Below are 22,250 nucleotides of genomic sequence, written 5' to 3' on the forward strand. Positions count from 1 at the left end.
CTAAAATGTCCATTACAATGAACTTTGGTTGATCAGAAGATTTTAAGTATGGGCTATGTCTTGTGTGAGCTGATGGCATTAGGGGATGGAGAAGGTACATGCACTGCTGGCATCTTGACACCATTGAATGAGCAAGCGTGGACGCAAAGGTTGTAACAGGTAACAATTGGACAGGCAATATCTTTTGAGCTCCTTCCCAGCAGGCCTGTAATACTCTAAAGCTGTGCTAGACCCTCACTTCCTCCACCTTACGTACGCTGCCTTTTCTTTTTGACAAGAAGCACCTCTGTACCCGTCATCCAAGGCTCCTTAATCTTACTACTTCTTCACTGTCTCAGAGGAACAAATTTATACATCACTCGCAACAACTGCTCCTTGAACAGCCTCCACATGTCTGCTGCGCCCTTTCTGTGGAACAATTGCTCCCAATCTGTACTTCCCAACTCCTGTCTGATAGCGTCATAGTTTCCTTGACCCCAGTGAAATATCTTCCCCTGGTAACTGCTCCTTTCCCTTTCCATGGCGATGGTAAATGGGAGGCTCTTGCGGTCACTGTCGCCAAAGTGTTCTCCCACCACGAGATCTGACACGTGTCCTGGCTCATCGCCGAGCACCAAATCCAAAATGGCCTCCTGCCTCGTCGGCCTGTCCACATACTGAGTCAGGAAACCCTCCTGAACACACCTGACAAAAACGGCTCCATCCAAACCATCTGCACTAAGGAGGTTTCAATCTATATTGGGAAAGTTGAAGTCACCCATAACAACAACCCTGATACGTTTGCACTTTTCAACAATCTGCCGGCCAATGAGTTCTTCGATCTCCCAACTGCTATTTGGGGTCTGTAGAAAACCCCCAGAGAAGTGACTGCTTCCTTGCTGTTCCGAACTTCCACCCACACTGACTCAGTCGACAAACCTTCCTTGGCAACCTCAGCCCATACAACCGCAGTAGACGAGTCCTCAAAGGTTCTTTCAGCCGCCGTTATACTGTCCTTGACCAACAAAGCCACACCTCCCCCTCTTTTACCACCTTCCCAGACCTTAATGAAAGATCTAAACCCAAGAACCTGCAACATCCATTCCTGACCCTGCTCTATCCATGCCTCCGAAATGGCCACAACATCGAAGTCCCAGGTACCGATCCAAGCTGCAAGCTCACCTACATTATTCCGGATACTCCCGGCATTAAAGTCGTCACACTTCAATCCAGCTTGCTGTCTGCCAGCACACTTCTGTGACAGTGAGGTCCTGACCATGTCCTCCCTATGCTCATCCTCCTGTGTACTAGGACTACACCTCAGTTTCCCATCCCCCTTCTGAGCTCGTTTAAATCCAACCGAATGGCACGAGCCAATTTCCCACCTAGGATATTCGTGACATCACAGACCCTGGCACCTGGTAGGCAACACACCAATCGTGAGTCTCTTTCGTTCCCGGCAAATCTTCTATCAGTGCCTCTAACTATTGAGTCCCCAATGACTATCACTCTCTTCCTATCCCCGCTTCCCTTCTGTGCAAGAGGGACAGACTCTGTGCCAGAGACCTGCACCCTACTGCATACCCCTGCTAAGTCATCCCCCGGAACAGTATCCAAAATGGTATACTTGTTTTTCAGGGGAGCTACTGCAGGGGATTTCAGGGGAACGACCACAGGGGAAGGTTAGTCAAGCTACACCGAGTAAACGTGCATTTTTGGCTGAAGAAACATGTGTTTCAATGTGAGCTAATGGAAGAAGCCATGGAGTCAATGCTAAACATTTCGACAATAAGACAACCATTCTTAAAAGCAGCATACAGCGTGAAAAAGAAATGAGCTGCTTTAATATCCACTTAAAATTTATGTGGAATATCAGATGGAATTTTCTTATTGACTCCATTGTGCAATCATGTCAATCTAAAAATGTTAACTGCATTAATTAATACTAACCAGAAACGGACTTTGTAGTAAATGGTTTGACGATTTTCTGTATCTGGAACATCCCTTTTCCTTCTCGAACGAAGATCGTACCAACCTATGGTACCAAACTGTGAGTCAAACGGATGGGACACACAATCTTTAAATTCCTCATCAAAACAGTCTAATCGTATGGTTCTGTGCAATAAAAGAGAAAGAATAAACATGTTTCCCACAATTTTGCTGATGTTTACGAACAGAACGCTCAAATTCAAAAAGTTTGGGCTGGCATGTCTGCTTCCTCCAGCCTGTTTAAACTGTTCCATTCAATGTGAAATTTGTGCTAAGTTTTAGCACACAGGTCTATGTGATCTGCGCCACCACCTTCTATTAGTCATACATGCTTTCCCCGTCTTCCTGTAATACATTCCTTGAAGTGTTCAATGAGATTTTGATTTTAAATCTTATTGTCATATTGTTTTGATTCTCAAGCATCAATGAATCTGATGTTGCCGCCATTCCATGCAGTGCACAGCACGTCAAACAGGAGTCTTACTCTTGCCATGAGCACTGAGGTAGTATGGGGTCACAACTGTCTCATAGTTCAGAATGAAATTCTACATATAGGGCTATGAAGAGTCATGCAGTTAATTTTATTTGACATGCTATTTCTTTTCTTCAAAATATGCTGGATTTAAAGTGATCTTCACACTCATTTAAAATGAATTCAATATCCAACCATCTGTAAAACTAGCATATCCAAATTTTAATTTGAGTTCAGTGTTACACAAATATATGACTTTTTTAAAAATTATGTTCGAGTCAACATTAACATTTCATTCCCTGACAGCGGGTGAACTTACTTTTAAACTCCAATTTTCCTTCGGTATTAATGGAGAGATGAGCCTTTTTGCAAGCACCGAAAGTCTCCACCAGTTTAAGCTAAAACTTGCGAAACTGTAAGTTTCACAAATATGTTCCTATTAAACACTAATTCCTATTGAAGCAGTATGAGCTAAATTCATTCAACTGGACAGCAAAAACGGTCAAGATTTTAAAAGCAAGCAACTATTTTGAAGTCACTCTTCGAACTAAATTCCATCTTGGCGTGTGAGAGTCCATAGGTTCCTCACTCTCAACGAACCATTCAACTGTCATGCAATTACTGAAACACACAGACAAAAAACATCAACGTTAACAGTCACTAAGATTTTGAGAGTGATTTGGAATTCGTATTCAATACCCCCTGGGGAAAATCTGTTCCAATCTGGATAGTACTCACTTATTACCATCCCACCTACCTTCCCCAGCACCTCCTCCCCCTCCATGCTATTTGTTTCTGAGCTCCCTTCCACCCTCCATTTCTCAGGAAGGGTCCTGATCCAAAACCTCAACTTTCTTGAGCCTCTGATGCTGCCTGCCCTGCTGTGTTCCTCCAGCTCCACAATGTGTTATCTCAGACACCAACATTGGCAGTTCTTACTATCTGGATAACTCATTCTCTCCTTGTAACAAGTGATTTATACTCATTATCTTTTCAGATTACGCATGTACATGTATATACATAAATATACATATCACACTTTAATGCCTGAACCACTAACCTCGAGGATATTTTAAAAGAGTCTCTTCATATCTGCATGAAAGAGAAATCATCAAGGTCATAACTTTCATTTCAGGAATAACTCGAACATTCAAAGTACTCACAGTCAGTGTCCCATTTACTTGACCAGTCAATTTGATGTGAATCTTTCTTCCAAGTGGAAACTATAACAGCAATTATATTTGAGAATCAAACTCTTCATTGCATCACCAATATTTCCTTGTCTGTTTGAAACAGAAGATAATGAAATAATCATGGACAGATTGGCCAACAGTGTAATTTAATGTGTGTTATGGCAACTGAAAATCACAACCATTGAAGTGATCTTTAAAAAGCTGTTGTTATACAACAGAGCACTTTTTGAGATGCAGTGATGAACATACTTCCTGAGATGCAAATAATATATGCCAAATTAATTCCAAAGAATACCTTTACAATGAAAAAGAAGCTAAAAATCTCTTTACATTGCGAAGCTTGACAGATTGCTATTAGTCAATGGAAATCGTTCAGAACAATTATTTATTCCCAGATGAAAAGGAAGTGTATACATTTCATGACAACAAAATGTGAGGCTGGATGAACACAGCAGGCCAAGCAGCATCTCAGGAGCACTTTTGTGCTCCTGAGATGCTGCTTGGCCTGCTGTGTTCATCCAGCCTCACATTTTGTTGTCTTGGATTCTCCAGCATCTGCAGTTCCCATTATCTCGTATACATTTCATTTTCACATCTTATCCAAGAGAGAAAAAAAAAACACCTTCATGAATGCATTGTCAAACAAGAAGACTCACAAAAAAAGCCATTTGGCCCATTGAATATTCCTCCATCATTCGGTGAGATCATGGTTGATCTCATTACATTTATCATGACACAGCACTTCCACCAAACCCTCCTTATAGCTAATACATTCCGATCCAAGTAACATCCTGGTAAATCTCTGTTTCTGGGCCATGCCTTGTCTTTCTAAATATTTTTTCAGTCATCTGCAAATTTAGCCACAGCACATGCACCTCTTTCCTCCAAGTCATTAATAAACAAGCACAAGAGAAGTGGTTCCTTCAGCGCGACCTCATTTCTTACTGACAAGCCAACCCTGGCATCTCTGTCCATTTGTATCGGAGATAATGGGAACTGCAGATGCTTCAGAATCCAAGATAACAAAGTGTGGATCAGGATGAACACACAGAAGTAGAAGGGTCTCGGCACAAAACGTCAGCTTTTACGCTCCTGAGATGCTGCTTGGCCTGCTGTGCTCATCCAGCTCCACACTTTGTTATCTCTGCCCATTTGCCTGTTCTTTCTATCGGACATGAATCATTGGCTATTTCGTTCCCAACACTTATCCCCTAACAACCACCTCTCTGTGATACCCAGAGTGATGTATCTGTCAATTTCAATCTGCACCACAAACTCATTCACTTTGTTTCATACACTCCCTGCAATTCAATACAAGATCTTCAGTCTGGCATTTACAGCCACCCTTCTTATCTGCTGCAGCTGAAGTGAGACTCCTGACCATTTCCATACTTTTTGTCCTATTACTTGCTCTGGAAACTTTGCTGAGCACTTACCAGCTTCTAACTTTTTCCACAATTTTCCATGCAACTGAGCTCACCCACTCCACACTTTTTATTTTAACGCCCTAGCCCCAGGCCTAGCTCTGTATTTTGCGAGGATACTTGTCCCAATATGATTCTCGTCGAGCCTATAACACCAGAACGACTCCCTCCTTCCCTGTACCGATGCCAATGTCCCATGAATTCAAACACATTTCTGCCATGCCACCATTTGAACAATGTACATCGATAATTATGTTCACACCGTGCCAAATTGCTCAGATAATAATCCAGAGATTATTACCATTCTGGTTCTGCTTTCTCACCTCAGCACCTCGGTGCTCATAATCCCTCAGGAGAACCTCTTTCCTCTTTCTTCCATATCAATGGTACCTGTGTGGACCACGATAGCTGGATTTCTACTCCTCCCACTTCAAGTTCCTTTGTAGCCGAGATGGAATATCCTGAACCTGGGCACCAGGCAGGCAACACTACTTTCGAGACTCTCGATCCTGGTCACAACGAACAGTCTTCATTCCCCTAACTATACTACCTCTGATTATAACTACATTTCACTTTTTATCCCCTCCTGAATGTCCCACCTATACCACAGTGCTACAGTCAGTTTACTCATCTTCCCTATACCCTGCACTCTCATCCACACACGAAGAAAGAATCTCAAACCTGTTAGATAAGATCAAAGGCCAAGGTTCCTTCTGCACTACATCCTGGATCCTTCCACCTGCCCTGTTCTTTGTCATTGGCCACTGACCGAGTTTCAGCTAGTTAATCTAAGGTGTGTGACTGCCTCCTGAAGCACAGCATTCCCTGGTAACTCTGCCCCACATGATTTGTTGATTGGTCAAAACTGAGATTCCAGTTCATCAGACGTAAGCTGGAATATGGGGCCTGACCACTCGCCCGTCATGTAGGTACAAATCATCATCTGGCCTGGCATCTCCATTTCAATTACTTCGATCTTAATTTGATTTGAAAACATTCTGGTCTTTTAGTTTGTAGCCTGTAAATATTTCTCCGATTTACTTTCAATCTGAAAGCTACCGATAATAGATTCTTAAACCAGTAGCGATCACCAACCAATGAACCTGGTTCACCCTTCAATTCACCCTGTCTCAAAAAAAAATGCTTATGAACTATCAGGCAAAAAAAGCAAGCAAATGGCACCTCTTACACTCTGCACTGACTTACCGCATTGCCACCAAGTTCCCCAAAATATATATTCATTTGGTGCATTTCACTCGAGATGTGATCTCTTCTTCCAGAACATGCAAAGCATACTGATCCATAGCAATATACTACCTTCAAAACCTCAGCTCTTAGCTTATTACTTTTGAGTATATTCTCAATGCTTTCTCCAAGTCCAAACACAACACATTTACTGGTTTTCCTCTGTTAATTCTCCTCCCAAAACTTCCTCCAAAAACCCAAACAAATTAGCCAGACATAATTTCTCTTTCATCAGGCTATGGTGATTCTGTTTGATTAGATTATGATTTTCCAAATGTCCTGCTATTATTTTCTTCATAGTTGATTGCCACACATTTCCAACAATATTAGACTGGTTCGGTTGTAGTTATCTTCTTTTTGCCTCTCTCCTTTTTAAATAGGGACATCACATCAGCATTTTTCCAGCCCTCAGATGCTTCTCGAGAATCTGAACCTTTTTGGGAAATTACAGTCAATGCATATACCGACTCTGAAGCTCATTGTTTAGAATCTTAGAAAGTCAACCATCACGGCGAAGAGTCCAATCTGCTTTCACTCCATTAGATTGTCTACTACAACTTCTCTCATGGTAGTGATGGTGTGGTAGTGATGTGTTTAATTCCTCCCTGTATTCTTTAGTAATAAGGGGATCCTTGAAGTATCTTCCACTGTAAAGGCTACCCTTTTCTCATTGTCGTTGTTCCTTGATTTAAAAATTAACCTGGCCATCTCAGCCGAGCATATAATTAATGGCATTACCTCTAAAACCTTCTCTGCTAAAGTGTTCAATAGATTGCTACAACCTGAAAGAAGTAATTCTTCCCCTAAATTAATTGGCAACCAATTTGAAAATGTGGCCTCTGGTCGTAAAATCTTTCACAATATTAAGGGAGTGCTGCACTGTCACTGGAGGCCCCAAAACCCACCTCTTCCTCCGGTACATTGATGACTGTATCGGCGCCGCCTCTTGCTCCCCAGAGGAGCTCAAACAGTTCATCCACTTCACCAACACCTTCCACCCCAACCTTCAGTTCACCTGGGCCATCTCCAGCACATCCCTCATCTTCCTGGGCCTCTCAGTCTCCATTTCAGGCAACCAGCTTGTAACTGATGTCCATTTCAAGCCCACCGACTCCCACAGCTACCCAGAATACACCTCCTCCCACCCACCATCCTGCAAAAATTCCATCCCCTATTCCCAATTCCTCCGCCTCCGCCGCTTCTGCTCCCACGATAAGACATTCCACTCCCGCACATCCCAGATGTCCAAGTTCTTCAAGGACCGCAACTTGCCCCCCACAGTGATCGAGAACGCCCTTGACCGCATCTCCCATATTTCCCGCAACACATCCCTCAGACCCCGCCCCCACCACAACCGCCCCAAGAGGATCCCCCTCGTTCTCACACACCACCCCACCAACCTCCGGATACAACGCATCATCCTCTGACACTTCCGCCATCTACAATCCGACCTCACCACCCAAGACATTTTTCCATCCCCACCCCTGTCTGCTTTCCGGAGAGACCACTCTCTCCGTGACTCCCTTGTTCGCTCCACACTGCCCTCCAACCCCACCACACCCGACACTTTCCCCTGCAACCGCAGGAAATGCTACACTAGCCCCCACACCACCTCCCTCACCCCTATCCCAGGCCCCAAGATGACATTCCACATTAAGCAGAGGTTCATCTGCACATCTGCCAATGTGGTATACTGCATCCACTGTACCCGGTGTGGTTTCCTCAACATTGGGGAAACCAAGCGGAGGCTTGGGGACCGCTTTGCAGAACACCTCCGCTCAGTTCGCAACAAACAACTGCACCTCCCAGTCGCAAACCATTTCCACTCCCCCTCCCATTCTTTAGATGACATGGCCATCATGGGCCTCCTGCAGTGCCACAATGATGCCACCCCAAGGTTGCAGGAACAGCAACTCATATTCCGCCTGGGAACCCTGCAGCATAATGGTATCAACGTGGACTTCACCAGTTTCAAAATCTCTCCCACCACATCCCTAAACCAGCCCAATTCGTCCCCTCCCCCCACTGCACCACACAACCAGCCCAGCTCTTCCCCTTCACCCACTGCATCCCAAAACCAGTCCAACCTGTCTCTGCCTCACTAATCTGTTCTTCCTCTCACCCATCCCTTCTCCCACCCCTAGCCGCACCCCCATCTACCTACTAACCTCATCCCACCTCCTTGACCTGTCCGTCTTCCCTGGACTGACCTATCCCCTCCCTACCTCCCCACCTATACTCTCTCCACCTATCTTCTTTTCTCTCCATCTTCAGTCCGCCTCCCCCTCTCTCCCTATTTATTCCAGAACCCTCACCCCATCCCCCTCTCTGATGAAGGGTCTAGGCCCGAAACGTCAGCTTTTGTGCTCCTGAGATGCTGCTTGGCCTGCTGTGTTCATCCAGCCTCACATTTTGTCATCTTGGATTCTCCAGCATCTGCAGTTCCCATTATCTATGGTGATTCTGTTTGATTAGATTCTGATTTTCCAAATGCCCTGCTATTATTTTCTTCATAGTTGATTGCCACATATTTCCAACAATTGATGTTACGTTGTTTCGGTTGTAGTTATCTTCTTTTTGCCTCTCTCCTTTTTAAATAGGTATGTCACATCGGCAGTTTTCCAGCCCTCAGATGCTTCTCTGGAATCTAAACCTTTTTGGGAAATTACAATCAACGCAGACACCGACTCTGAAGCTCATTGTTGAGAATCTTAGAAAGTCAACCATCACGGCAAAGAGTCTAATCTGCTTTCACTCCATTAGATTGTCTACTGCTACTTTTCTCATGGTAGTGATGGTGTGGTAGTGATGTGTTTAATTCCTCCCTGTATTCTTTAGTAATAAGGGGATCCTTGAAGTATCTTCCACTGTAAAGACTACCCTTTTCTCATTATCACTGATAATGGGAAGCTCAGATGCTGGAGAATCCAAGATAACAAAGTGTGAAGCTGGATGAACACAGCAGGCCAAGCAGCATCTCAGGAGCACAAAAGCTGACGTTTCAGGCCTCGACCCTTTTCTCATTATCATTGTTTCTTGATTTAAAAATTAACCTGGCCGTTACAGCCTAGCATATGATTAATGGCATTACCTCTAAAACCTTCTTGGCTAAAGTGTTCAATAGAGTGCTACAACCTGAAAGAAGTAATTCTTCCCTGAATTAATAGGCAACCAATTTGAAAATGTGGCCTCTGGTCGTAAAATCTTTCACAAATGGGAGTAATCTCTACGGATATACACTATCAAGCCTCTTAAGAATCTTACATGTTGAAAAAATAAGATTTTTTCAATCTTATAAACGCCAATGAACGTAGTCCCAGCCTGCCCAACTTTCCTAAGCATAGCAATCCCCTACGCCATTTCCGAAATCAACCCAGTCAACATGAGGTGTATGGCATCCGCGGCATTCGCTCTGTGGCCGTACATGACTTGTCAGTTACCATCCTGCTGCTACGACTCTACTTCTATTTACGATGCAGTCCTCTGTCCATCCGAACAAACTACCCTTGAACACATGGGCTCTTTTCATTTGAGACACCTTATGAGCTGTACCTTATCAAATGCTTTGTTGAAATCTCAATGTACGACATCAACTGGTGGTCCTTCATCAGTAATGTTTGTTTCCTTCTCAAAGCACTGTAGCAAGTTTGTCAAGTATTATTTCCCCTTTATAAAAGGATGTTAACTCTGTAGGATGTTATAGCACACTAAGTACCCTGTTATTTCATCTTTCATTGCCGGCATGAACATCTACCCAGGTTGACCTAAATTGGCAATACTGGCTTGCTATTTTGTCGAAGTATCTTTGTAATAATGGTGTTATGTTCACAATCTTTCAATCCTCTGAGAATTTTCCACAATCTAAGGATTCTTGGAAGATTATCATCAGTGCCTCCATTGTATCTGTAGCTGCATTGTTCAACATGAGAGGCTACAACTCATCATACCCCTTGGATATTTTCTCTACTGATTGGAGTCATGTTTGGAATTCTGTGCAGTGACATTCACTTTTAACAGTTTGCTAAATACTACCAGGAACAGAAATTGTCATCCAGCTGCAACTAAACTAAAGCTTTCAGCACAGAAGGAAGTCTTTCAATTCATTATGAACCTAATAACTCCTGTAAAGGGCAATACAATTTGCCTCAGTCCATAAATGTTCTTCCTCCAACATCCTGAGATGCATCATCTGTATTTCTTCAAATTTACCACAGATTCTGTTTCAATCATCCTTTCAGCAATACGCATGACAACAATTCGGCATTCTTAGTCCCCCTGTAGCCTCCGTTGCACACGTGCATTGTTTGATGATTATTTATTTGTGTGCCTGCTTTTTTGCTCGAATGGATAAAGGTAAATTTCTGTTCTTTTGTCATCAGAGCTATTGCCTCCTCACTCTCATCTTCCTTGTTTTATCCTGTGCTGGAATATTTAATTTGTTGACATATCTGAAATATGTGGTTGAATGGATCGGGTTTTGTAACATTGCATTCCCCATAGACCATCTACCGATACTGTTGCTTGTTCTAACAGTTATTATCTTGCAGAGTGGAAAATGCAGTTTGAAAGCAATGGAACATTATCGATGAAGAAGTTGATGCATAAATTGCTGCGATCTTCCAAACTACAAACTCACCTTCAATTCTTTCTCGGTCAGAGCATTGTGCCGGCGCAAATGAATCGTGTTCTCAATGGGACTTCCAAAACCATGGAATTGAATTTGCATGTTGATTTCTTCTTCCCTCTTCAGAAATGCAAAGTAGTATCGTGATGAAGCTTCCAAGGCGATGATTGTGTCCTTCAATGAACGGAAAAGTGACTCTTAGATTCATGGAAATATTTCACTACTTCTATAGACATGAAAGGCAAACATTCTCCCTACATATGACCCAGTCTCATTTTATCGTATCTTTCTGATTTTACATGCCACGGGATAATCATTGCAGTGTAACAGAAATGTTGATCATGGAAATTTATCACTGTTTTCATAAATAATGGCAAATTTTCAACATCTTGCAATTGTATGAAGGCTCAGTCTCATCACAACTCGCCTGCTGCACAAAGACATTCTTGCACTGCTTTGAATGTTAGGGCTGAAACAAAACACAATCATGACACAAATGCATCAACACCCCACTTTCAACAGGATCTGATATCCTTGCCAGGCACTGGAGGGGTTGCGGAGACTGGTGAGTGGATAAAGTCGTTCCTCTGTTCAAGCAGGAAAACAGGGACTTTCCAGGAAACTACAGACTGGTGAGTGTCTCATGTCTCAAAGGTATGGGCTGATAAGGGACAGCCAGCATGGCATTATGCGGGGCAGGTTATGTCTTACCAAGTCAGTTGAAGTTTTCAAGGAGGTGACAAGGGTGATCAATTAGGGCAGAACAGTTGATAACATATACATGGATTTTACGAAGGTTTTCAACAAGGTCCCTCATGGTATGCTCATCCAGAAGATTAAGATCCATGAGATCCGTGGTGACTTGGCCTGCCCATATAAGGCAGACGGTAGCGGTGGAAGGCTAACAAAGAGAACACAGCACGCCAGGCAGCATCAACAATGTCAGCTTTCCTGTTCCTCTGATGCAGCCTGACCTGCTGCGTTCCTCCAGCTCCACACTTGGTTATCTCTGACTCCAGCATCTACAGTTCTTGCCGTCTCAGTGGTGGAAAGCTGTTTTTCTGGCTGCAGCTCAGTGACGAGTGGTGTTCCGCATCGATGTGACTTCTGCTGTTTGTGATATATGTAAATGACTTGGTTGCAAATGTAGATGGGGGATTAGTAAGTTTGCAGATGATATAAGGACCAGTGGACTTGTGGACAGCATGGAAGGTTGTCAAAGGACACAGCAAGACACAGACCAATTGCAAACACGAGCGGAGAAATGGCCGATGGAATTTAATCTGGGCAGGCATGAGGTGTTGCATTTTAGGAGACCAAGTGTTAAGGAAAGGGATACACAGTTAATGGCAGGACCCCAAACAGCAGTGATGTGCAGAGGGATCTTGGGGTCCTAGACCATAACTCCCTGACAGTAGCCACACAAGTAGATAGGGTGGTCAAGAAGGCATATCGCATGCTTGCCTTTATTCATAGGGGAACTCAGCGCAAGAGTCAGGATGTCACATTGCAGCTTTACAAGACTTTGGTGAGACCACACAGAGTATTGCATTCAATTCTGGCCGCCACATTACACTAAGGACGTGCAGGCTTTGGACAGGGTGCAGAAGAGATTTACCAGCGTGCTGACTGGAATAGAGGGTATGAACGAGAGGGAGAAGCTGGAAAAACTCTTCGTTTTCTCTGGAGCAGTAGAAGCTGAGGGCAGGCTTGATAGAAGTCTATAAAATTAGGAGATACATAAATACAGCTAACGGTCAGAAAATTTCTCCCCCGGAGTTGAAGTGTCCACTATTAGGGGGCATGCATTTAAGCCGAGAGGGGGGAAGTTCAAAAGAGATGTGAGGGGCAAATATTTCACACTGAGCATGTTAAAAGTGTGGAATACATTGCCCGGGGTGGTAGTGGATGCAGATACGATGAAAGCATTTAAAAGGGACTTTTAGTTAAGTGCACGAATATGCAAGGAATGGAGGACTATGGATCAAGGACAGGCAGAAGGGATTATTTCATTTGTTGTCATGTTTGGCCCAACATGGTGGGCCGAAGGGCACATTCCTGTTGCTGTCGTGTTCCAAGTTTTATGCTCACCTGTGTCATGATTGCAAAAAGTAGGATTGGGAAGAATTTTTGAGAAGCGTTTGTGAACATTATTTCATGTAAGGACAAATGGGATAAGGATTAGGTGACACAGCACAATCAGATCTTGGAGCCCATGATGAATCATAGGGACCTCACAAGCACCAATGATCAGAGGGATCTCAGGATCTTGATGTGCATGCCTGTTGATCCCCCAATGTAATGGACCAGGTCGTTGAAGTGGTTTGGAAGGCACATTGGATACTTGTCTTTATTAGACTTAATATTAAGTGGTAGAGTTTCAGAATAGGCAGGGTATGTACAACACTGTTGGGCCGAACCAACATTAAGTCAACGATGAGAAAATACAGTGAGACTTGGACAACGATCAGGCTTGGCCTGATAAAGGATAAGTTACATTTGCACCACACAAGTGCTAAGCAGCAATCAGCTCCAACAAGAGAGAATATGACCGTATCAAAAAAATTCCATGTCCTTACCCTCACATCATCGTTACATTTATTTTTTTTTGATGTGCAAGTGCAATCCAAGCCATGCAAGGCTACGGGCCAGGTGTTGGAAATGAGGTCAGAACAATTCAGTGCTTGTTCTTGACTGTCACAGAATCTGTCAGCTTATAATGTATTTCTCCTGTATTGTAGACTACTGAGGTGCTTGGCTATCCACTAAACCAAGGTTAACACTGATCTAAAACTAAACTGGGTCAGTTATATAATCAGCAGTAGCCAGGTCCATAGTACAAACCACCCTGCTGTGGGACAGAGTAAGGCAAATCCAAGTGAGCGAACGTGGTTGGAGACTCATTCGTTGGGGGCATAGATTCTGTTGCCACATTTGAGACACAAGGGCCGCGTGTTGCTTCCCTGGTGCCAAGGTCAAGGACATCTCTGAGTGGTTGCAACAAATTCTTAAAGGGGAGGGTGAGCAGCCAGAGGCCACGGGGCACGTTGGTACCAATGACATAGGCCGAAAGAGGGATGACATCCTGCGGACTATGTGCAAGGAGTTAGCAAAGAGGCTGAAAGGCAGGACCGAGAGGGTAATAATTTATGGGTTGCCATGAGTGCCACATGTTAGTGAGCTAAGTCATAGAAAGATAGGTGAGATGAATGCATGGTTAAGGAGCTGGCACAGGGGGCAGGGTTTCCGGTTCATGGATAATTGGGACCGTTTCTGAGCAAGGGGTGACCTGTCTAAGAGGGATGGGAGGCAAGACGCTGTGAGCGGGTCAGGACGGAGGGGGCAAGTCGTTGTGAGCGGGTTACGACGGAGGGAACAAGTGCCTGTGAGCAGGACAGGAAGGAGGGGCAAGTCGCTGTGAGCAGGTCAGGGCTGCGGGGGCAAGTCCCTGTCAGCGGGACAGGTCTGCGGGGGCCAGTCCCTGTCAGCGGGAGAGGGCTGCGGGGGTCAGTCCCTGTCAGCGGGAGAGGGCTGCGGGGGCCAGTACCACTGAGCGCGACAGGACTGCAGGGGGCAAATCGCTGTGAGCAGGTCGGGGCTGCGGGGGCCAGCCGCTGTGAGTGGACAGGGCTATGGAGGCCAATCCCTGTGAGCGGGACAGGGCTGCGGGGGCCAGTCCCTGTGAGCGGGTCAGGGCTGCGGGGGGGCAGTCCCTGTGAGCGGGTCAGGGCTGTGGGGGCCAGCCGCTGTGAGAGTGACAGGAATGCAGGGGCCAGTCGCTGTGAGCGGGTCAGGGCTGCAGGGGCCAGTCGCTGTGAGCGGGTCAGGGCTGCAGGGGCCAGTCCCTGTGAGGAGGTCAGGGCTGCGGGGGCCAGTCCCTGTCAGCGGGACAGGACTGCAGGGGGCAGCCGCTGTGAGAGTGACAGGAATGCAGGGGCCAGTCGCTGTGAGCGGGTCAGGGCTGCAGGGGCCAGTCGCTGTGAGCGGGTCAGGGCTGCGGGGGCCAGTAACTGTGAGGGGGTCAGGGGTGCGGGGGAAAATCGCTGTGACGGGGAGAGGGCTGCAGGGGACAGTCCCTGTGAGCAGGGAATGGCTGCGGGGGCCAGTGCCTGTGAGAGGGTCGGGGCTGCGGGGGCCAGTGCTTGTGAGCGGGTCAGGGCTGCGGGTCCAGTCCCTCTGAGCGGATCAGGGCTGCAGGGGGCCAGCCCCTGTGAGCGGGTCAGGGCTGCGAGGGCAAGTCCCTGTCAGCGGGACAGGACTGCGGGGTAAATCGCTGTGAGCGGATCAGGGCTGTGGGGGCCAGTCCCTGTGAGCGGGTCAGGACTGCGGGGGCCAGTCCCTGTGAGCGGGTCAGGGCTGCGGGGGCCAGTCCCTGTGAGTGGGTCAGAGCTGCGGGGGCAAGTCACTGGGAGCGGATCAGGGCTGCGGGGGCCAGTCCCTGTGAGCGGGTCAGGACTGCAGGGGGACTGTCCCTGTCAGCGGGACAGGACTGCAGGGGGCAAATCGCTGTGAGCGGGTCAGGGCTGCAGGACCCAGTCCCTGTGTGCGGGTCAGGGCTGCGGGGGCCAGTTCATGTGAGCGGGTCGGACTGCAGGGGGCCAGTCCCTGTGAGCGGGTCAGAGCTGCGGGGGCCAGTCCCTGTGAGCAGGTCAGGGCTGCAGGGTCCAGTGCTTGTGAGCGGGTCAGGGCTGCGGGGGCCAGTGCTTGTGAGCGGGTCAGGGCTGCGGGGGCCAGTGCTTGTGAGCGGGTCAGGGCTGCGGGGGCCAGTGCTTGTGAGCGGGTCAGGGCTGCGGGGGCCAGTCCCTGTGAGCGGGTCAGGGCTGCGGGGGCCAGTCCCTGTGAGCGGGTCAGGGCTGCGGGGGGGCAGTCCCTGTGAGCGGGTCAGGGCTGCGGGGGCCAGCCGCTGTGAGAGTGACAGGAATGCAGGGGCCAGTCGCTGTGAGCGGGTCAGGGCTGCAGGGGCCAGTCGCTGTGAGCGGGTCAGGGCTGCAGGGGCCAGTCCCTGTGAGGAGGTCAGGGCTGCGGGGGCCAGTCCCTGTCAGCGGGACAGGACTGCAGGGGGCAAATCCCTGTTAGCGGGTCAGGGCTGCGGGGGCCAGTAACTGTGAGGGGGTCAGGGGTGCGGGGGAAAATCGCTGTGATGGGGAGAGGGCTGCAGGGGACAGTCCCTGTGAGCAGGTAATGGCTGCGGGGGCCAGTGCCTGTGAGAGGGTCGGGGCTGCAGGGGGCCAGCCCCTGTGAGCGGGTCAGGGCTGCGAGGGCAAGTCCCTGTCAGCGGGACAGGACTGCGGGGTAAATCGCTGTGAGCGGATCAGGGCTGTGGGGGCCAGTCCCTGTGAGCGGGTCAGGACTGCGGGGGCCAGTCCCTGTGAGCGGGTCAGGGCTGCGGGGGCCAGTCCATGTGAGTGGGTCAGGGCTGCGGAGGCCAGGCCCTGTGAGCGGGTCAGGGCTGCGGGGGCCAGCCGCTGTGAGCGGGGCAGGGCTGCGGGGCCAGTCCCTGTGAGCGGGAGAGGGCTGCTGGGGCCAGACCGTGTGAGCGGGAGAGGGCTGCGGGGGCCAGGCCCTGTGAGCGGGTCAGGGCTGCGGGGGCAAATCGCTGTGAGCGGGTCAGGGCTGCGAGGGCCAGCCGCTGTGAGCGGGGCAGGGCTGCGGGGCCAGTCCCTGTCAGCGGGAGAGGGCTGCTGGGGCCAGTCCGTGGGAGCGGGTCAGGGCTGCGGGGGCCAGGCCCTGTGAGCGGGTCAGGGCTGCGGGGGCCAGCCGCTGTGAGCGGGGCAGGGCTGCGGGGCCAGTCCCTGTGAGCGGGAGAGGGCTGCTGGGGCCAGACCGTGTGAGCGGGTCAGGGCTGCGGGGGCCAGGCCCTGTGAGCGGGTCAGGGCTGCGGGGGCAAATCGCTGTGAGCGGGTCATGGCTGCGAGGGCCAGCCGCTGTGAGCGGGGCAGGGCTGCGGGGCCAGTCCCTGTCAGCGGGAGAGGGCTGCTGGGGCCAGACCGTGTGAGCGGGAGAGGGCAGCGGGGGCAAGGCCCTGTGAGCGGGTCAGGGCTGCGGGCGCCAGTCCCTGTGAGCGGGGGTCAGGGCGGCGCGGGCAAGTCCCTGTGAGCGGGTCAGGGCTGCGGGGGAAAGTCCCTGGGAGCGGGTCAGGGCTGCGAGGGCAAGTCCCTGTCAGCGGGACAGGACTGCGGGGTAAATCGCTGTGAGCGGATCAGGGCTGCGAGGGCCAGGCCCTGTGAGCGCGAAAGGACTGCAGGGGGCAAATCGCTGTGAGCAGAATAGGGCTGCGGGGGCCAGTCCCTGTGAGTGGGTCATGGCCGCGGGGGGCCAGTCCCTGTGAGCGGGTCAGGGCTGCGGGGGCCAGTGCCTGTGAGCGGGCCGGGGCTGCGGGTCCAGTCCCTGTGAGCGGGTCAGGGCTGTGGGGGCGAGCCCCTGTGAGCGTGTCAGGGCTGTGGGGGCGAGCCCCTGTGAGCGTGTCAGGGCTGTGGGGGCCAGTCCCTGTGAGCGGGTCAGGGCTGCGGGGGCCAGTCCCTGTGAGCGGGTCAGGGCTGCGGGGGCCAGTCCCTGTGAGTGGGTCAGGGCTGCGGGGGCAAGTCCCTGTGAGCGGGTCAGGGCTGCGGGGGCAAGTCCCTGTCAGCGGGACAGGACTGCAGGGGGCAGGTCCCTGTCAGCGGGACAGGACTGCGGGGGGCAAGTTGCAGTGAGCGGGTCTGGTCTGCGGGGGGCAAGTCACTGTGAGCGGGTCAGGGCTGCAGGGGGCAAGACGCAGTGAGCAGGTCAGGGCTGCGGGGGCCAGTCCCTGTCACCGGGTCAGGGCTGCGGGGGGCCAATCCCTGCGAGCGTGTCAGGGCTGCGGGGGCCAGTCCCTGTGAGCGGGTCAGGGCTGCGGGGGCCAGTCCCTGTGAGTGGGTCAGGGCTGCGGGGGCAAGTCCCTGGGAGCGGGTCAGGGCTGCGAGGGCAAGTCCCTGGGAGCGGGACAGGACTGCAAGGGGCAGGTCCCTGTCAGCGGGACAGGACTGCGGGGGGCAAGTCGCAGTGAGCGGGTCAGGGCTGCGGGGGCAAGTCGCAGTGAGCGGGTCAGGGCTGCGGGGGCCAGTCCCTGTGAGCGGGTCAGGTCTGCGGGGGCCAGTCCCTGTGAGCGGGTCAGGGTTGCGGCGGGCCAATCCCTGTGAGCGGGTCAGGGCTGCGGGGGGCATGTTGCAGTGAGCGGGTCAGGGCTGCAGGGGCCAGTCCCTCTGAGGGGGTCAGGACTGCGGGGGCAAAGTCACACTGAGTGGGTCAGGACTGCGGGGGGCCAGTTCCTGTGAGCGGGTCAGGGCTGCGGAGGACAGTTCCTGTGAGCGGGTCAGGGTGCGGGGACCAGTCCCTGTGAGTGGGTCAGGGCTGCGGGGGAAAAGTCGCAGTGAGTGGGTCAGGGCTGCGGGGGGCAGTGTCGCAGTGAGCTGGTCAGGGCTGCGGGGGGCCAGTCCCCGTGAGCGGGTCTGGGCTGCGGGGGCAGGTCGCAGTGAGCGGTTCAGGGCTGCGGGGGGCAGGTCGCAGTGAGCGGGTCAGGGCTGCGGGGGGCCAGTCGCAGAGAGCGGGTCAGGGCTGCGGGGGCCAGTCGCAGTGAGCGGGTCAGGGCTGCGGGGGCAAGTCAATGTGAGCGGGACAGGACTGCGGGGGCAATTCCCCATGAGCGGGTCAGGGCTGCAGGGTGCAAGTCGCAGTGAGAGGGTCAGGGCTGCGGGAGCCAGTCCCTGTGAGCAGGTCACGGCTGCGGGGGCCAGTCACTGTGAGCAGGTCACGGCTGCGGGGGCCAGTCCCTGAGAGCAGGTCAGGGATGCGGGGGCCAGTCCCAGTGAGCGGGTCAGGGCTTCGAGGGCATGTCCCTGTCAGCGGGACAGGACTGCAGGGGGGCAGGTCCCCGTCAGCGGGACAGGACTGCAGCGGGGCAGGTCGCAGTGAGCGGTTCAGGGCTGCGGGGGCCAGTCCCTGTGAGCAAGTCAGGGCTGCGGCTGAGAGTCCCTGTGAGCGGGTCAGGGCTGCGGGGTGCAAGTCGCAGTCAGCGGGTCAGGGCTGCGGGGTGAAAGTCGCAGTGAGCGGGTCAGGGCTGCGGGGGGAAAGTCGCAGTGAGCAGGACAGGGCTGCAGGGGCAAGTCCCTGTCAGTGGGACAGGACTGCGGGGGGCAAGTCGCAGTGAGGGGGTCAGGGCTGCGGGGTGCAGTGTCGCAGTGAGCGGGTCAGGGCTGCAGGGGCAAGTCCCTGTCAGTGGGACAGGACTGCGGGGGGCAAGTCGCAGTGAGCGGGTCAGGGCTGCAGGGGGCAGTGTCGTAGTGAGCTGGTCAGGGCTCTGGGGGGCAAGTCGCAGTGAGTTGGTCAGGGCTGCGGGGGGGCCAGTCGCAGTAGGCGGGTCAGGGCTGTGGGGGCCAGTCCCTGTGAGCTGGTCAGAGCTGCGGGGGCCAGTCCCTTTCACCGGGTTAGGGCTGCGGGGGGCAGTGTCGCAGTGATGCGGTCAGGGCTGCAGGGGCAAGTCCCTGTCAGCGGGTCAGGGCTGCGGGGGGCAAGTTGCAGTGAGCAGGTCAGGGCTGCGAGTGGCAGTGTCGCAGTGAGCGGGTCAGGGCAGCGGGGTGCGAGTCGCAGTGAGCGGGTCAGGGCAGCGGGGGGGCCAGTCACAGTTAGCGGGTCAGGGCTGCGGGGGGCCAGTCGCAGTAGGCGGGTCAGGGCTGTGGGGGCCAGTCCCTGTGAGCTGGTCAGAGCTGCGGGGGCCCAGTCCCTTTCACCGGGTTAGGGCTGTGGGGGGCAAGTCGCAGTGAGCGGGTCAGGGCTTGGGGGACCGGTCCCCGTAAGCAGGTCAGCGCTGCGGGGGGCCGGTCCCCCTGAGCGGGTCAGGGATGCGGGGGGAAGGTCGCAGTGAGCGGGGAGGTCTGCGGGGGGCAAGTCGCAGTGAGCGGGTCAGGGCTGCCGGGGGCAGTGTCACAGTGAGCGGGCCAGGGCTGCTGAGGCCAGAACCTGAGAGCGGGTCAGGGTGCGGTGACCAGACCCGGTGAGTGGGTCAGGGCTGCGGGGAGAAAGTCGCAGTGAGTGGGTCAGGGCTGCGGGGGCCAGGTCGCAGTGAGCGGGTCAGTGCTGCGGGGAACCAGTCGCAGTGAGCGGTCAGGTCTGCGGGGGGCCAGTCGCAGTGAGCGGGTCAGGTCTGCGGGGGGCCAGTCGCAGTGAGCGGGTCATGGCTGCTGGGGGCAAGTCGCAGTGAGCGGGTCAGGGCTGCGGGCGGCAAGTCGCAGTGAAATGGGTCAGGTCTGCGGGGGGCAAGTCGCAGTGAGCGGGTCAGGTCTGCGGGGGCTCGTCCCTGTGAGCGGGTCAGGGGTGCGGCGGGCCAGTCCCTGTGAGCGGGTCAGGGCTGCAGGGGCCAGTCCCTGTTAGTGGGTCACAGCTGCGGGGGCCAGTCCCTGTGAGCGGGTCAGGGCTGCGGGGGCCAGTCCCTGTGAGCGGGTCAGGGCTGCGGGGGCCAGTCCCTGTGAGCGGGTCAGGGCTGCGGGGGGCAAGTTGCAGTGAGCGGGTCGGGGCTGCAGGGGACAGTCCCTCTGAGGGGGTCAGGGCTGCGGGGGGCAAGTCGCAGTGAACGGGTCAGGGCTGCGGAGGACAGTTCCTGTGAGCGGGTCAGGGCTGCGGGGGCAAGTCCCTGTCAGCGGGACAGGACTGCAGGGGGCAAATCGCTGTGAGCGGGTCAGGGCTGCAGGACCCAGTCCCTGTGAGCGGGTCAGAGCTGCGGGGGCCAGTCCCTGTGAGCAGGTCAGGGCTGCAGGGTCCAGTGCTTGTGAGCGGGTCAGGGCTGCGGGGGCCAGTGCTTGTGAGCGGGTCAGGGCTGCGGGGGCCAGTGCTTGTGAGCGGGTCAGGGCTGCGGGGGCCAGTCCCTGTGAGCGGGTCAGGGCTGCGGGGGCCAGTCCCTGTGAGCGGGTCAGGGCTGCGGGGGCCAGTCCCTGTGAGCGGGTCAGGGCTGCGGGGGCCAGTCCCTGTGAGCGGGTCAGGGCTGCGGGGGCCAGTCCCTGTGAGCGGGTCAGGGCTGCGGGGGCCAGTCCCTGTGAGCGGGTCAGGGCTGCGGGGGCCAATCCCTGTGAGCGGGTCAGGGCTGCGGGGTGGCAGTCCCTGTGAGCGGGTCAGGGCTGTGGGGGCCAGCCGCTGTGAGAGTGACAGGAATGCAGGGGCCAGTCGCTGTTAGCGGGTCAGGGCTGCAGGGGCCAGTCGCTGTGAGCGGGTCAGGGCTGCGGGGGCCAGTCCCTGTGAGGAGGTCAGGGCTGCGGGGGCCAGTCCCTGTCAGCGGGACAGGACTGCAGGGGGCAAATCCCTGTTAGCGGGTCAGGGCTGCGGGGGCCAGTAACTGTGAGGGGGTCAGGGGTGCGGGGGAAAATCGCTGTGATGGGGAGAGGGCTGCAGGGGACAGTCCCTGTGAGCAGGTAATGGCTGCGGGGGCCAGTGCCTGTGAGAGGGTCGGGGCTGCGGGGGCCAGTGCTTGTGAGCGGGTCAGGGCTGCGGGTCCAGTCCCTCTGAGCGGATCAGGGCTGCAGGGGGCCAGCCCCTGTGAGCGGGTCAGGGCTGCGAGGGCAAGTCCCTGTCAGCGGGACAGGACTGCGGGGTAAATCGCTGTGAGCGGATCAGGGCTGTGGGGGCCAGTCCCTGTGAGCGGGTCAGGACTGCGGGGGCCAGTCCCTGTGAGCGGGTCAGGGCTGCGGGGGCCAGTCCATGTGAGTGGGTCAGGGCTGCGGAGGCCAGGCCCTGTGAGCGGGTCAGGGCTGCGGGGGCCAGCCGCTGTGAGCGGGGCAGGGCTGCGGGGCCAGTCCCTGTGAGCGGGAGAGGGCTGCTGGGGCCAGACCGTGTGAGCGGGTCAGGGCTGCGGGGGCCAGGCCCTGTGAGCGGGTCAGGGCTGCGGGGGCAAATCGCTGTGAGCGGGTCATGGCTGCGAGGGCCAGCCGCTGTGAGCGGGGCAGGGCTGCGGGGCCAGTCCCTGTCAGCGGGAGAGGGCTGCTGGGGCCAGTCCGTGGGAGCGGGTCAGGGCTGCGGGGGCCAGGCCCTGTGAGCGGGTCAGGGCTGCGGGGGCCAGCCGCTGTGAGCGGGGCAGGGCTGCGGGGCCAGTCCCTGTGAGCGGGAGAGGGCTGCTGGGGCCAGACCGTGTGAGCGGGTCAGGGCTGCGGGGGCCAGGCCCTGTGAGCGGGTCAGGGCTGCGGGGGCAAATCGCTGTGAGCGGGTCATGGCTGCGAGGGCCAGCCGCTGTGAGCGGGGCAGGGCTGCGGGGCCAGTCCCTGTCAGCGGGAGAGGGCTGCTGGGGCCAGTCCGTGGGAGCGGGTCAGGGCTGCGGGGGCCAG

The 22,250-nt window shown here is 53.7% G+C and overlaps 2 long non-coding RNA genes across 3 annotated transcripts in view; both read right to left on the reverse strand.

Moving 5' to 3' along the window:
- The window catches only part of LOC132207845 (uncharacterized), a 73,039-nt gene extending 71,038 nt beyond the window's left edge, over positions 1 to 2,001 (reverse strand). The window contains exon 1 of the long non-coding RNA XR_009443906.1: positions 1,930 to 2,001. This is a non-coding gene — a long non-coding RNA (uncharacterized LOC132207845). The remainder of the gene's footprint in view (positions 1 to 1,929) is intronic.
- Positions 2,002 to 3,603: 1,602 nt separating this feature from the next.
- LOC132207844 (uncharacterized) overlaps positions 3,604 to 22,250 on the reverse strand; it is a 150,214-nt gene continuing 131,567 nt past the window's right edge. For both annotated transcript variants that reach the window (XR_009443905.1, XR_009443904.1), the window contains 2 exons: positions 10,939 to 11,100; positions 3,604 to 3,663 (listed from right to left, as the gene is read on the reverse strand). This is a non-coding gene — a long non-coding RNA (uncharacterized LOC132207844). The remainder of the gene's footprint in view (positions 3,664 to 10,938; positions 11,101 to 22,250) is intronic.

This window comes from Stegostoma tigrinum, unplaced genomic scaffold (genome assembly GCF_030684315.1).
Source record: "Stegostoma tigrinum isolate sSteTig4 unplaced genomic scaffold, sSteTig4.hap1 scaffold_177, whole genome shotgun sequence".
Taxonomy (NCBI): Eukaryota; Metazoa; Chordata; class Chondrichthyes; order Orectolobiformes; family Stegostomatidae; genus Stegostoma; species Stegostoma tigrinum.